Source organism: Panthera pardus, unplaced genomic scaffold, assembly GCF_024362965.1.
Source record: "Panthera pardus isolate Hobbes unplaced genomic scaffold, ASM2436296v1 HiC_scaffold_7, whole genome shotgun sequence".
Lineage (NCBI taxonomy): Eukaryota > Metazoa > Chordata > Mammalia > Carnivora > Felidae > Panthera > Panthera pardus.
In genome coordinates, this window is record NW_026527002.1 from 82,052,957 (window position 1) to 82,066,476 (window position 13,520).

At 46.3% G+C, this 13,520-nt stretch overlaps 1 pseudogene; it reads left to right on the plus strand.

Annotated features, from left to right (window-relative positions):
• The first annotated feature begins 10,967 nt into the window (after positions 1-10,967).
• LOC128775368 (small nucleolar RNA SNORA70) lies at positions 10,968-11,089 on the plus strand (annotated as a pseudogene).
• Positions 11,090-13,520: the final 2,431 nt, after the last annotated feature.

Here is a 13,520-nt window from a genome sequence, read left to right on the forward strand (position 1 = left end):
ATATGAAGGACTTCTTACATTTTATTTTATTTTATTATTATTATTTTTTTTTTAGGACTTCTTACATTTAGAGCATATGAAGGACTTCCTTCTTTCATGCGATGTGCCCTCTACCGGCACAGCTCTCTGCCTCCGCTGTCATCGTCTGTCCTTTCCTTGTATTATGATTGGCGTTTACCTCGCCATCATCTCCTGCCTGCTGACCCCCTCAGCACAGTTGCCACTTGTAGACCCAAAGTCCTCCTGGGATTTGCATGCCCTTCCCCGGCTGTTTCGGTGTGGCCTGGCCAGCTCCGGGGGTCTTCACAGAGCAGACTGCAGGGGAGGCTGAGAGCAGTGCCCCAGGGGACAGGGTGGGACCCACGCTCGATCTCAAAGGAAATGGTGACAATTTTAATAGTTCCTATAACTAGGAAGTGTCCTGATTCTGACCATGATGGAGTAGAGTATTTCCGAAAGGACTAGAGATCTTACCTCAAGGGCGTGACAGGCTCAGGGCAGTCGCGGCCGGGACTGGTCCGTGAGCAGAATACTAAGGCCCCTGAGGTCACGGGCCCTGCATAATCCCAGAATAAAATGGATTTTACCCCATGATTCGGTTATTTATGTGGCACAGCTGAGGAATAAAGGGAGATTACCTTGGATGAGACTCACTGAATCAGGTGGGTCCTTAAAAGAATAGGTCTCTTCCTGGTGAAGGAGATTCCACGCCCGGGAGAGTCCCCACTGCTGAGGGGGCCGCGTGGCAAGGAGTGCGGGTGGCCTCTAGGAGCTGGCATATCACAGTCACAACACTAAAAGACCACGAGAAAACCTCCAAAGTCACGGGATAAAAATGACTCCTCACAGATGAAAACAACAATAAGATGAACACCCAACTCCCCATCAGAAACAACGGAGGCAGGAAACCAGACGACACACTCCAAGTTCCGGAAAGAATGACTCAAGCAAGAATCCTAGATTCTGGAAAATGACCTTTTGGAAATTAAGGTAAAATAGAGACAGTCCAAGATAAACAAAGACAGAGAATTTGCTGCTAGAAGACCTATCTTACGAGGAATACGAAAGAAAGTTCTTCACAACGTGGACATGTGGAAGGTCCTGAAGTCATCTCCTTCAAGGACACAACAAATTGACAACTACACGTGGAGAAATGTCTTCTGAAAAAGCCCTGGAAACTGGATGAACAAAGCCTCCACAGCAAAGGATTAAATGGCAGCACTGAAACAGGTAGAGGAGGGGCACCTGGGTGGCTCAGTTGGTTAAGCATCTGACTCTCGCTATTGGCTCAGGTCATGATCTTGCGGTTCTTGGGTTTGAGTCCCCTGTTGGGCTCTGTGCTGACAGCTCAGAGCCTAGAGCCTGCTTCAGATTCTGTGTCTCCCTCTCTCTCTCTGCCCCTTCCCTACTCACACTTTGTCTCTCTGTGTCTCTCAAAAATAAACGTTGAAAAAAATGGAAAAAAAAAAAAACACCTCACACACAGACTGACTCACCCCAGGACTCAGTGCAAAAACACCAGCCTGAAAAGCATGTAGACCATATATGAATGAGACCCATTTACTAATCCTAAATTTTTTTTCAGAGAGGAAGGAACTTGTTTGTTGAGACTCTGTCCAGAGACAGAGCTACCACAGGCACCATTTTTGTGATCTGATTCTAACTCATTAGCACCAGAGAGCACAGATGGCTGAGGGTCCTGCCCACCCACCACCACCATGACCACCCCACAGCTGGGCCAGGTGAGAGCCCCGCCCACCTCTAAGCCACAGTGTGACCCCACCATAGCAGGTGGGGTCCTGTCACTCACAGACAGGACACTGCTTGAGCACCTGGCTCTGGTGGCCCGAGGGGATAGTGTTTCTGAATCCCACAGGACATCTTCTACACAAAGCCACTCCTTCAAGACCGGGGAAGGCAGCTGATTTGCCTAATACATGGAAACAAATACAGAGAGTCAAGTAAAATGAGGAGACAGAGGAATGTGTTCCCAATGAGTGAACAAAGCAAAACCTTATCTGTTAAATGAAACAGATAAGCAATCTGATTTCAAAGTAATGGTCACAAAGATGCTCAGCAAACTCAGGAGAAGAATGGGTGAGACAGCTCAAACTTCAACAAAAAGATAAAAAATACAATAAAGTACAAAAGAGAAGTGGCAGAAAGAAGAATACAACAACTAAACTGAAAAATATACTAGAGGGGCTCAACAGAAGACTGTATGAAGCAGAAGAACGGAACAGTGAGCCGGAAGATAAAACAATGGAACCCAGACACAGCAGCAAAAAGAAAAAAGATTTTTAAAAAGTGACGATAACTTGAGGGAACTTTGGGACAACACCAAGCAAAATAACATTTGTGTTATGAGGATCCCAGAAGAAGAGAAAGAGAGATCCAGGAAACTTATCTGAAGAAATAAGAAATAATAATCTCAAACCTTCCCCAACCTGGGGAAGGAAACAGACATCCAGGCCCAGAAAGTTCCAAATAAGGTGAACCTGAAGAGATCCACACCAAGGCACACTATAATCACAGTGGTAGAGGTTAAAGAGGGAATCTTAAAAGCAGCAAGAAAAAGCAACTTGTTATTTATAAGGGAAACCCCATAAGGCTCTCAGCAGATTTTTCAGCAAAAACATTGCAGGTCAGAAGGGAGTGACATGACATATTCAAAGTGCTGAAAGGAGAGAACGCCCAGCCAAGCATTCTCTCTCCAGCAAGGTTATCGTTCAGAACTGAAGGGACGAGTAAGAGCTTTTCAGATAAGGGGCACCTGGGTGGCTCAGTCGGTTAAGCATCAGACTCTTGATTTGGGCTCCGGTCATGATCTCACAGTTTGTGAAATGGACCCCACATTGGCCTCTGAGCCGACAGCGTGGAGCCTGCTTGGGGTTCTCTCTGTTCCTCTCTCTCTGCCTCTCCCCCGCTTGTGCTCTCTCTCTCTCTCTCTCAAAATAAATAAACTTTAAGAAAAGAGTTTCCCAGATAAGGAAAAACTAAGGGAGTTCATCACCACTAAACTGGACTTATGATAATCTTTTTAAGTTTATTTATTTATTTTGAGAGAAAGAGAGGGGGAGGGGGTGGAGAGAGAGAATCTCCAGCAGGCTCTGCACTGTCAGCACAGAGCCCGATATGGGGCTTGAACCCAGAACCATGAAATCATGACCTGAGTTGAAAACATGAGTCGGATGCTCAACTGACTGAGCCACCCGTGAGCCCCTAGACTTATGATAAATGCTAAAGGGACTGCTTAAAACTGAAAAGAAATAGCACTAATTAGTAATAAGAAAACATATGAAAGTAAAAATCTCACTGGAAATGTACATATATAGTAAAGATACTGGATGAATCACTTATAAAGCAAGTATGAAGGTTAAAAGACGAAAGTAATACGGAATAAAACTACAATAATTAGTTAAGGGATACAAAAAATAGAAAAGATGTAAAATGTGACATCAAAAATACAAAACATGGGGGCACCTGGCTGGTTCAGTCCATGAAGCATGTGACTCTTGATTTGGGGGTTGTAAGTTCAAGCCCCATGTTGGGTATAGAGATTACTTAAAAATAAAACTTGGGGGCACCTGGGTGGCTCAGCTGGTTGAGCATCCAAGTTCGGCTCAGGCCATGATCTCATGGTTTGTGGGTTTGAGCCCCACATCTGGCTTTTTCCTGACAGCACAGAGCCTGCTTTAGATTCTCTGTCTTCCTCTCTCTCTGCCCCTTCGCCGCTCGCATGTTCTCTCTCTCTGTCTCTCAAAAATTAAAATAAACATTAAAAATGTTTTCTTTTTTTTTTTTTTTTTTTTTTTTTTAAATTTTTTTTAACGTTTATTTATTTTTGAGACAGAGAGAGACAGAGCATGAACGGGGGAGGGTCAGAGAGAGGGAGACACAGAATCTGAAGCAGGCTCCAGGCTCTGAGCTGTCAGCACAGAGCCCGACGCGGGGCTCGAACTCACGGACCGTGAGATCATGACCTGAGCCGAAGTCGGCTGCTTAACCAACTGAGCCACCCAGGCGCCCCAACATTAAAAATGTTTAAAAATAGGGACACCTGGGTGGCAACTCTCAATCTTGGGGTTATAAGTTTGAGCCCCACATTGGGTCTAGAGATTGCTGAAAATCTTTTTTAAAAATCAAACAACATGCAACTGAACAACCAATGGGTCATCAAATAAGTCAATGAAGATATAAAAAAAACACCTAGAGACAAATGAAAACAGAGATGTAACATGTCAGAGGCACATGGGTGGCTCAGTCAGTTAAGCATCTGACTTCGGCTCAGATCATAATCTCACATTTTGTGGGTTCAAGCCCCGCATTGGGCTCCATGCTGACAGTGTGCAGCCTGCTTGGGATTCTCTCTCCCTCCCTCTCTCTCTCTGCCCCTCCCTAACTTGCGCTTTCTCTCTCTCTCAAAATAAATAAACTTTAAAAAAAATGTAACATGCCAAAAATCTATGGATACAGCAAAATCAGTTCTAAGAGGGAAGTTCATAGCAGTACAGGCCTACCTCAAGAAGAAAAATCTCAAACAAACAATCTAACTTTACACCTAAAAGAACTAGAAAAAGAACAAGCAAAGCCTAAAGTTAGTTGAAGGAAGGAAATAATAAAGATAAGAGCAGAAATAAATAAAGACTAAAAAGATAATAGAAAAGATTAATGGTTCTTTGAAAAGATAAAAACCTACAAACCTTTAGCTAGACTAACCAAGAAAAAAAAAAAAGATAGAGGGATCAAATAAAGACAGGCAGAAAGAGAAGTTACAATTGATACCACAGAAATATAAAGAATCGTAAGAAACTACTATGAACAATTAAATGTCAACAAATTGGACAACCTAGAAGAAATAGATAAACTCTTAGAAACATACAATTTTCTAAGACTGAATCAGGAAGAAATAGAAAATCTGAATATACTTATTTCTAGTAAGGAGATTGAATCAGTAATCAGAAACCTCCCAACAAACAAAAAAGTCCAAGACTAGATGTTTTTGCTGGTGAATTCTTCCACACCACGCCCCCAACTGGTGAATTCTATCAAACATACAAAAAAAAAATTTAATACCTATCCTTCTCAAACTCTTCCAAAGAATTGAAGAAGAGAGAACACTTTGAAACTCCTTTTACAAGGCTAGCATTACCCTGATACCAAAAACAGACAAGGACACAACAACAACAACAACAACAAAGAAAATTACAGGCCAATATTTTTTTTATAATCATAGATACAATAATCCTCAACAAAATATCAACAAACTGAATTAAACAATCCATTACAAGGATCATACACCATGATTAAGTAGGATTTGTTTATTTGTTCAACATCCACAAATCAATCAACATGATACACTACATTGACAAAAGGAAGAAGAAAATTCATATGATCATCTCAATAGATGTGAAAAATGCATTTGGCAAAATTCAACATCCACTTATGATCAAAATTCTCAACAAATTGGGTATAGTGGGAACATCAACATAATAAAGGTCATATATGAAAAGCCTATGGCTAACATCATACTCACCTGTGAAAAATTGAAAGCCTTCCCTCTAAGATCAGGAACAAGACAAGAATGTCCACTCTTACCACATTTATTCAATACAGTATTGGAAATCCCAGCCATAACAATAAGGCAGGATAAGTAAATAAAAAGCATCTAAATTGGAAATAAAGAGGTAAAAAAGTCATTATTTGAAGATGATGTAATACTATATAGAAAACTCTAAATTCTCCACCAAAAACCTATTAGAACTAATCAACACATTCAATAAAGTTGTAGGATACAAACTCAATTTACAGAAATCTGTGACATTTCTTTTTCGTGTGTGGTATTTCTATATACCAATAATTACCTATAAAAAATGTAAATTAAGAAAGCAATCCTACTTACAATAGCATCAAAAAGAATAAAATACCTAGAAATAAGTTTAACCAAGGAAGTGAAATCTGAACACTGAAGACTATGAGACACTGATGACAGAAAATTGAAAACAACACAAAGAAGTGGAAAGATATCCCATGATCATGGATTGGAAGAATTACTATTGTTAAAATGTCCATACTATCCAAAGCAATCTACAGATTCAATGTAATCTCTATCAAAATTCCAATGACATTTTTCAAAGAACTAGAATAAATAATTCTAAAATTTGTAGAAACCACCAAAAAAATCCCAAATAGCCAAAACAATCCCGAAAAAGAACAAAGCCAAAGGTAGCATGCTTTCTGACTTCAAACTATACTACAAAGCTATAGTAATCAAAACAGTATGGTATTGGAATAAAAACAGACACACAGATCAATGAAAAACTGAGAGCCCAGAAATAAACCCACACACATATAAACAATTAATTTAATATGAAGAAGCCAAGAACATACAATGGAGAAAGGACGATCTCTTCAATAAATGGTGCTGGGAAGACTGGACAGCCGCATGCAAAGGAATGAAACTTGACTACTATCTTACACTATACACAAAATTAACTCAAAATGAACTAAAGGCTTGAGTATAAGACCTGAAACCATAAAATTCCTAGGCGAAAACATAGGCAGTCACTCCCTGACACTGGTCTTAGCAATATATTTGTGGATCTGACTCCAAAGAAAGGGAAACAAAAAGCAAACATAAACAAATGGGAAACTAAAAAGCTTCCGCACCGCAAAGGAAACCAGAACCAGAAAGAAAAGGTAGCGACTGAACAGAAGATACTTGCAGGTCCTACATCTAATAAGGGCTTAATATTCAAAATATATAAAGAACTCATAAAAAGTAAGGAACTCGTACAACTCAACAATTTAAAAAACAACCTGACTTAAAAATGGGCAGAGGATCTGAATAGATATTTTTCCAAAGACAAACAGGTGGCCGACGGACACATGAAAAGATGTCCGACATCGCTAATTATTAGGGAAGTGCAAACCAAAACCACGATGAGACGGGCACCGCCTCTCACCTGTTAGAATGGCTACAAATCACAAGTGTTGGCCGGGATGTGGGGAAAAAGACAACCCTCGCGCACTGTTGGTGGAGTGGAAATTGGTGCAGACACTGTGGGAAACAGTATGGAAGTTCCTCAAAAAATTAAGAGTAGAATTGCCGCATGACCCAGCCATTCCACTTCTGGACGCTTTTCTGAAGAGAACAAAAACAATAATTCAAAAAAGATGTCTGCACCCTTATGTTCATAGCAGCATTACTTACAGTCATCAAGATATGGAAACAACCCGAGTGTCCGTCAGTGGATGAATGGGTAAAGAGGATGTTATACACACACACACACACACACACACACCCCACAGAATATTACTCAGCCAGAAAAAAAAGAATAAAATCTTGCTATTTTTTGATAACATGGATGGACTCGAGGGTATTATGCCACATGACGTAAGTTGGGCAGAGAAAGACAAATATATGATTTTACTCCTGTGGAATCGGAACGAACAAAGCAAAACATACACAAATTCATAGATACAGAGAACAGACTGATGGTTGGGGGGGCAAAATGTGTGAACGGATCGATTGTATGGTGATATTGGTAGTCTTCTGGTGGTGATCACTTTGTAGTGCATACAGATGTCGAATATAAGATCGTATGCCTGAAATTTCTGTGTAATGTTATCTATCCATTTTACCTCAAACTTAACAAAAAGACAATTCTTCAGGCTGAAAGGAAGTCACATCAGATGGTCATTGAAGTCCAGTGTCTCGATGCGACCGCTGTGCCAAGACTCCTGGCTTAGAGAGCTATGAATTAACACACTGATGTTGTGCCCAGCCGTTGCACTTGAGGCAACGGCAAAGGCGCACGGCCTCCTCCCGGTGGAGGGAATCCAGGACCTGTGGCCCAGGCGGGGCTGACGCACACTCTCCTCCGACAGACGACAGACGCGGGGCCCCTCTGGCGCAGAAGTAGCCCCTCCCACCTACCGGAGGAGCCCGGGGGTGTCCGCACCCGGGGGTAGATGGCGAAACACGGGCTGCCACGGGAGGTACACACACCGCCCTCCCTGGAACAAACGAGATCCGGTTATCAGCCTCTGGAGTCTGGACTGGCCCTTGGGCCTTATTTTGCCCAGAAGAATGCGGTAGAAGTGCCCTTGACCTTGAGAGGCCTGGCAGGGGCAGGACTTCCAGGAGGGCTGTGGGACCCGCTTACTCCGGATTTTGACCAAAGGGCGGACGGCATTTATCGTAGGAGGTCTCGTAAGTCTTGGTGAGAAGAGCAGAATGTGTGGCATTTGAGCCAGAACCTCCTCCCTCCCAAGCCCTGTTCCCAATCATGAAAGTTCCATCCTGACAGGGTTTAGCCAAGAACGTGGGGACTCCCCTCCCCCCGGCGCCCAGCCCTACGTGAGAGGGTCCACACTGGGCAGGACAAGCTGAGGCTACCATCCCCCTAACACACGCTTGTAGACCAGGGTCATTTCCTCTGTCCCGCCCCCAGTTCCCCCAGACCCCGCCCGGGACTGACTTTCTTTGGGTGTTGAGTGTGGGGCCGTAGGAGTCAATGTTGAGATCTTCGCGCTGAAAAGTTACGAAAAGGCTCCAGGAAATGACCACAAACTCGAAGGCTTAAAACAACACACATTTATTCTCTTACAGGTCTGGAGGCCAGAAGCTCAAGACGAGTGCTATGGGTTAAAATCGAGGTGCTGGCGGGAATGGTTCCTTCTGGAGGGCCCCAGGGGGGAATTCATTCCATGCGGTGCGCTTGGGGCTGCATCGCTCCAGTCTCTGTCTCCACATTTTGCCTTCTCTTCTTTGGTGACCAGACTAAAGGGGATACTCGCGATGACACTGAGGGCCCGCCTGGATAATCCCCGACAATCTTCCCATCTCGGGATCCTCAACTTAATCTCACCTGCAAGGTTCCTTTTGCCACATAAGGTAACACTCATAGCTTTGGGGGACCAGGGCCTTGGAGGGTATCCCTCAGCCTAATACACCGGCTGGACACGAGGCGTTTTCCAGCCGCACGCTGATCCATCAGCCGTGGATGGCACCTCACTGGCGGGGGGTCGCTTAAGCACAGTCTTCGCCCGGTTGGTGGCTGAACCCCAAGCTGTCCTGACCCACATGTGACTTCTAGGAAGCCAGGCTTCAGTATAAGACCCGGGTGGTGGGGATCTGAGTGGTGGCATCATAGGCTACGCACCGTGGAGGAATAGACTTCACGGAACTGTCCAGACTAGACATAAAAACTAACAAAATAATAATAAACGAAGCCACTGGACAAATAAACTAACAAAACAGCAAGATCAACAAACCAAAGGAGGATTGGTTAATCATAATCCAGAGTCACTATAATGGCTCGTCTAAAATGTCCAGTTTTCAGGGCGCCTGGGTGGCTCGGTTGGTTATGCATCTGATTCTTGATCCGGGCTCAGGTCACGATGTCACAGTTCATGAGCTCGAGCCCCTCGTCAGGCTCCGTGCGGACAGCGGACAGCGCGGAAAGTGCTTAGAATTCTGTCTCTCTTTCCCTCTCTCTCTCTCTCTGCCCCTACCCCACATGTGCTCTCTGTCTCTCTGTCTCTCTGTCCCTCTCTCTCTCTCAAAATAAATAAATAAGCTTAAGAAAAAATTTAAGTGTCCAGTTTTCAACAGAAAATCATGAACTGTGCAAAGGAACAGGATAGTGTGGTAGTTGCCCGGGAGAGATAGGTAACACTGACTGCTTTTTGAAGCCCAGATTTTGCACTTAGCAGAGAAAGACATCACAGCTTTGCTTAGGCAAATGCCCGCGAGTGGAGTGGCCGTGGGTCAGCGGGTGGTTCTGCACAGCTTTCGCTGCTGTCGCTAAACACCCCACCTGTGCAGCAGTGACCCATGACCCTGGACCCTCCCACCCAGAGGCCCTCTGCTAGCACCTCCCTCCTGGCTTACCCAGGCCTGCCCTACTTCCCACTGGCTAGTGCTGCACGCCAGGGACCCATGTTAGAGCTGACGGCCTGGGGCAACGAGCTCGCTCACGACCCTGGACTCACCTATCTTCCCAAGTTCCCCTTCAGTCTAATGGGAAAGTGACAGTCCGTTGAGGGTCCTGCACACTCCCAGCTGACTATTAGCCCCTCCGAGGGTGGGACACCGTCGGGACGCGTCTGCGCTGTCCTCGGTGTCAGGGTTTCTGGGGAACGGGCTCACTGTGAAGTCATGAGGCTCACCCCGCATTCGCACAGCCCATCCCAGGGCGGGGCCCCGGCAGAGTGTCTACAAGGTCACTTTTTGTAAAATTCGCCAAAGTAACATAACCACCTTCGGTTAAAGCTCTCTCCCTCCTGCTACCTGCTCTCTGTCCCTCCCTGCCTGCTGACGGGGCTGCAGGGGCAGTGCTCACGATGTGGAGTTGGGGCTGCATTTAGTCTGGGCTCCGCGGGAACACTCACTTCCTGGGGTGGTTAAGCTATTGCTGTCATTCTGGTGTAGACATGGCTTCCAGGGACACACCTGCCTCCCTCTGTGCCCCACGTCATGACACTCCGGCCTGATGGAATTGGCTAATGAGCGTCGTCAATTCAAAAAAATACCTAAAGTCATTTCATCACAAAGAAGAGAACCCCAAAGGCCTTGAAATCTTAGGGCTCGTATGTAAGAAAAATCTGACAGAGGGCTCCTCAAATTTAACGGTTCTAAAAATCCGCACAATATTACCCACAAGAGCCATTACCTGAAAGCAACTTTCCTAAGCTATAATAAAAATAACTTTCATCAAACGTGTTAGAAAAGAGACTGAATTGTCTTCTCTCTATATAGAGAGAATGACAGCACGAAAGGGTCGTCGTCTTTTTTTCATATTTTGCTTTAAGTAACCTCTACACCCAGCATGGGCGGGCCTCCAACTCGCAGCCCCGAGATCAAGGGTCATCAAGGGTCGTGTGCTCCACTGACTGAGCCCGCCAGACCCCCAAGTGTCGCGATCTCAATAGGCCAGCAGAGGCTACACCCAAAAGCGTGGGGGAGCCGACTGTGCCTTTCCCCGCGGAGGCTGCTGTGCCATGGCGGCAAACAGCAGCCTCCCCGGTAGCGTGTGCAGCCTACTGACTGCACGGGTGGCCCTAAGGGACCGCGGAGACAGCGCTTCCAGTGGAGATCGATGTCTGATCACATGCTTTCTCCAATCTAGGCTGCAGACAGGTATGCGGGGTGTCTTTGGAAAGCCCCAGGGAACAGTGGCCGGGGGTGCGCACTGGCCAAGTCGTCGTGTCCATCCGTACCAAGCTGCGGAACAAGGGGCCTGTGATGGAGGCCCCACGCAGGGCCAAGTTCAAGTTCCCTGGCCGCCAGAAGATCCACGTCTCCAAGAAGTGAGGCTTTACTGAGTTTAATGCGGACGAATCTGAAGACATGTTGGCTGAAAAGCCGTCCATCCCAGATGGCTATGGGGTCAAATACATCCCTCATCATGGCCCCTTGGACAAATAGCGGGCTCTGCACTCACGAGAACTTCAGACTGCCCGTCCCCATTCATGCCCACCAATAAATCCTGCTTCCTGTCTGAATAAACAAAAAGCAAACCAAAAAAAAAACCCCAAAAAGCATAAGGGAAACGTGTTAGAGAAATATTTCGGGAAGACAATTCATGATATTATGTTGATCTTCTTTGTTTTGTGATGTTTGTGCTTTTGGTGAACTCTAAAAATTTACGTTACGTGTTAGGGTTTCTCTTGTCACTCTGTTCACTTAATTTTGCGTATATGATTTTGTCTTCTATTTATTGAAAACAGCACTATGCGGGAAAGAGTTAACACAGCGGGGCTGAGACGGCTCTCCTTCGGAAGATGTGCTCACAGGGTTAGCTGGTGTCTGGGAGCTTCAGTTTCCGGAAGGTTCCTGCCGTTCCCTAAGAGTGGCCCATTGAGCCTAAACTCAACAAATAAATATGGCTTATGGGGAACTCCTGACTTCCTCCTCCTAGACATTAGGAATCGGGGTTTGTGCCAGGCAGAGGGCGCCAACATGACCAGCCCCCTGTGAACACCCTGGGTGCCGAGTCTCCGGTGAGCATCCCAGTGGACAACATTCCACACATGCTGTCACCGTCTGCCGCTGTGGGAATTGGGAGTGTGTCCTGCGGGGTCTCTGGGAGAGGGTTCTGGAAGCTGTGCTTGTTTGCCTGATTTTGCCACATGTTCCTTTGCTGATGCTGATTACTACCCGTTCTCTGGAATAAAGCTCAACCACAGGTTCAACAGTCTGTGCCAAATTCTACAAGTCCTCCAAGCAAATCACTGAATCCAGGAGTGGTCCGGAATTCCCGACACAGCTCCCAAATTTGTAGAAGTGTGAGGCCCCCCAAACCTGGATCTACCTGTGTTTCCAACACAGGGTCAGAGAATCCAGGGGGGCAGGAATGGCCCCCTAAACTGGAGACGCTGCCAGGCTGGAAGCAGGGGTGGAGGGGACGCTTCCACCGAAGGACAATAAGGGTTCCACTGATCTGGAGGGAAGAGCCATCACCCAGCCACTTTGAGCTCGGGGCTCTGCAGGCCAGGACCAACATTATTCTGATCGTCCTGGGTGTGCAACTGGGGCAGGACACATGTGGGGACCCCTGCAGGGTTTCCACCTGTGTCAATGGACAACTACTGCAATCTTGACCCAGCAAGGACAGGGACAATCCGAGCTCAAAACGCTGAGAGAAAAAGGCTGCATCAAACCACCAGTAACCAGCTGGATCTGGCCGAAGAACTGACAGCAGGGAGACTGTGGGTGGGGGGTTGCGGAGGACGATCGCCATCATAGCCTTAGACCAGGGACAGTGGCGGGGCCGTGGCCGACTCACAGCTTTTGTGCTGTACTCAGCTCAGAGACCACCACCTCGGAGGGGACGCTGTGCTTGTAGGACTTGGGCTCCTGCTATTACAGTGTGTCCATTCTGCCCGCTTTTCTCAGGACATGACGTTAATCCTGCTTCTATTGAGGGGCAGGGTCCATGTCCCTCCCCTTGAGCCTGGGCAAGACCTTTGTGACCACCTTGACCCACGTAGTCTGGTGGGAATAACACTACGTGACTTCTGGGGCTAGGTCTTAAAACACCACGTGACCACCTTGTCTTTTGAGGTCACCGTAGAACCCACGCGCCATGTTTCCAGGAAGCATGGGGTGCATGGAGAGGCTGTGGGTAGGTATGCTGTCTCACAGGCCCAGATGAGGCCCTGGCCCACAGCCAGCAACAACCACGAAAGATGCGAGAGAGGAAGCCCTCAAGACCACACCTGTCGGTGTCCACGGTGACCACAGGCAGGAAAGATCCCAAGTGCAAACCACCTAGATGAGCCCAGGCAATCCTCTGGATTGCAAGGTCTGATAATATCATTTGTTGTTATTTGAAGTCACTAAGGTTATGCAGCAAGAGATAAACAGACATGCAAACTCCACGCAACCCCTTTTGGAAAGGGTGAGGGTATCTTCATCGTCAGAGGAAAAAGGTGGCCCGTTTTCCGGCTTTGTGGGAGCTGGATGTAAACGAAGGGCATGCTGGGAGCGGGGCCCGTGCACCTTCCTCCTA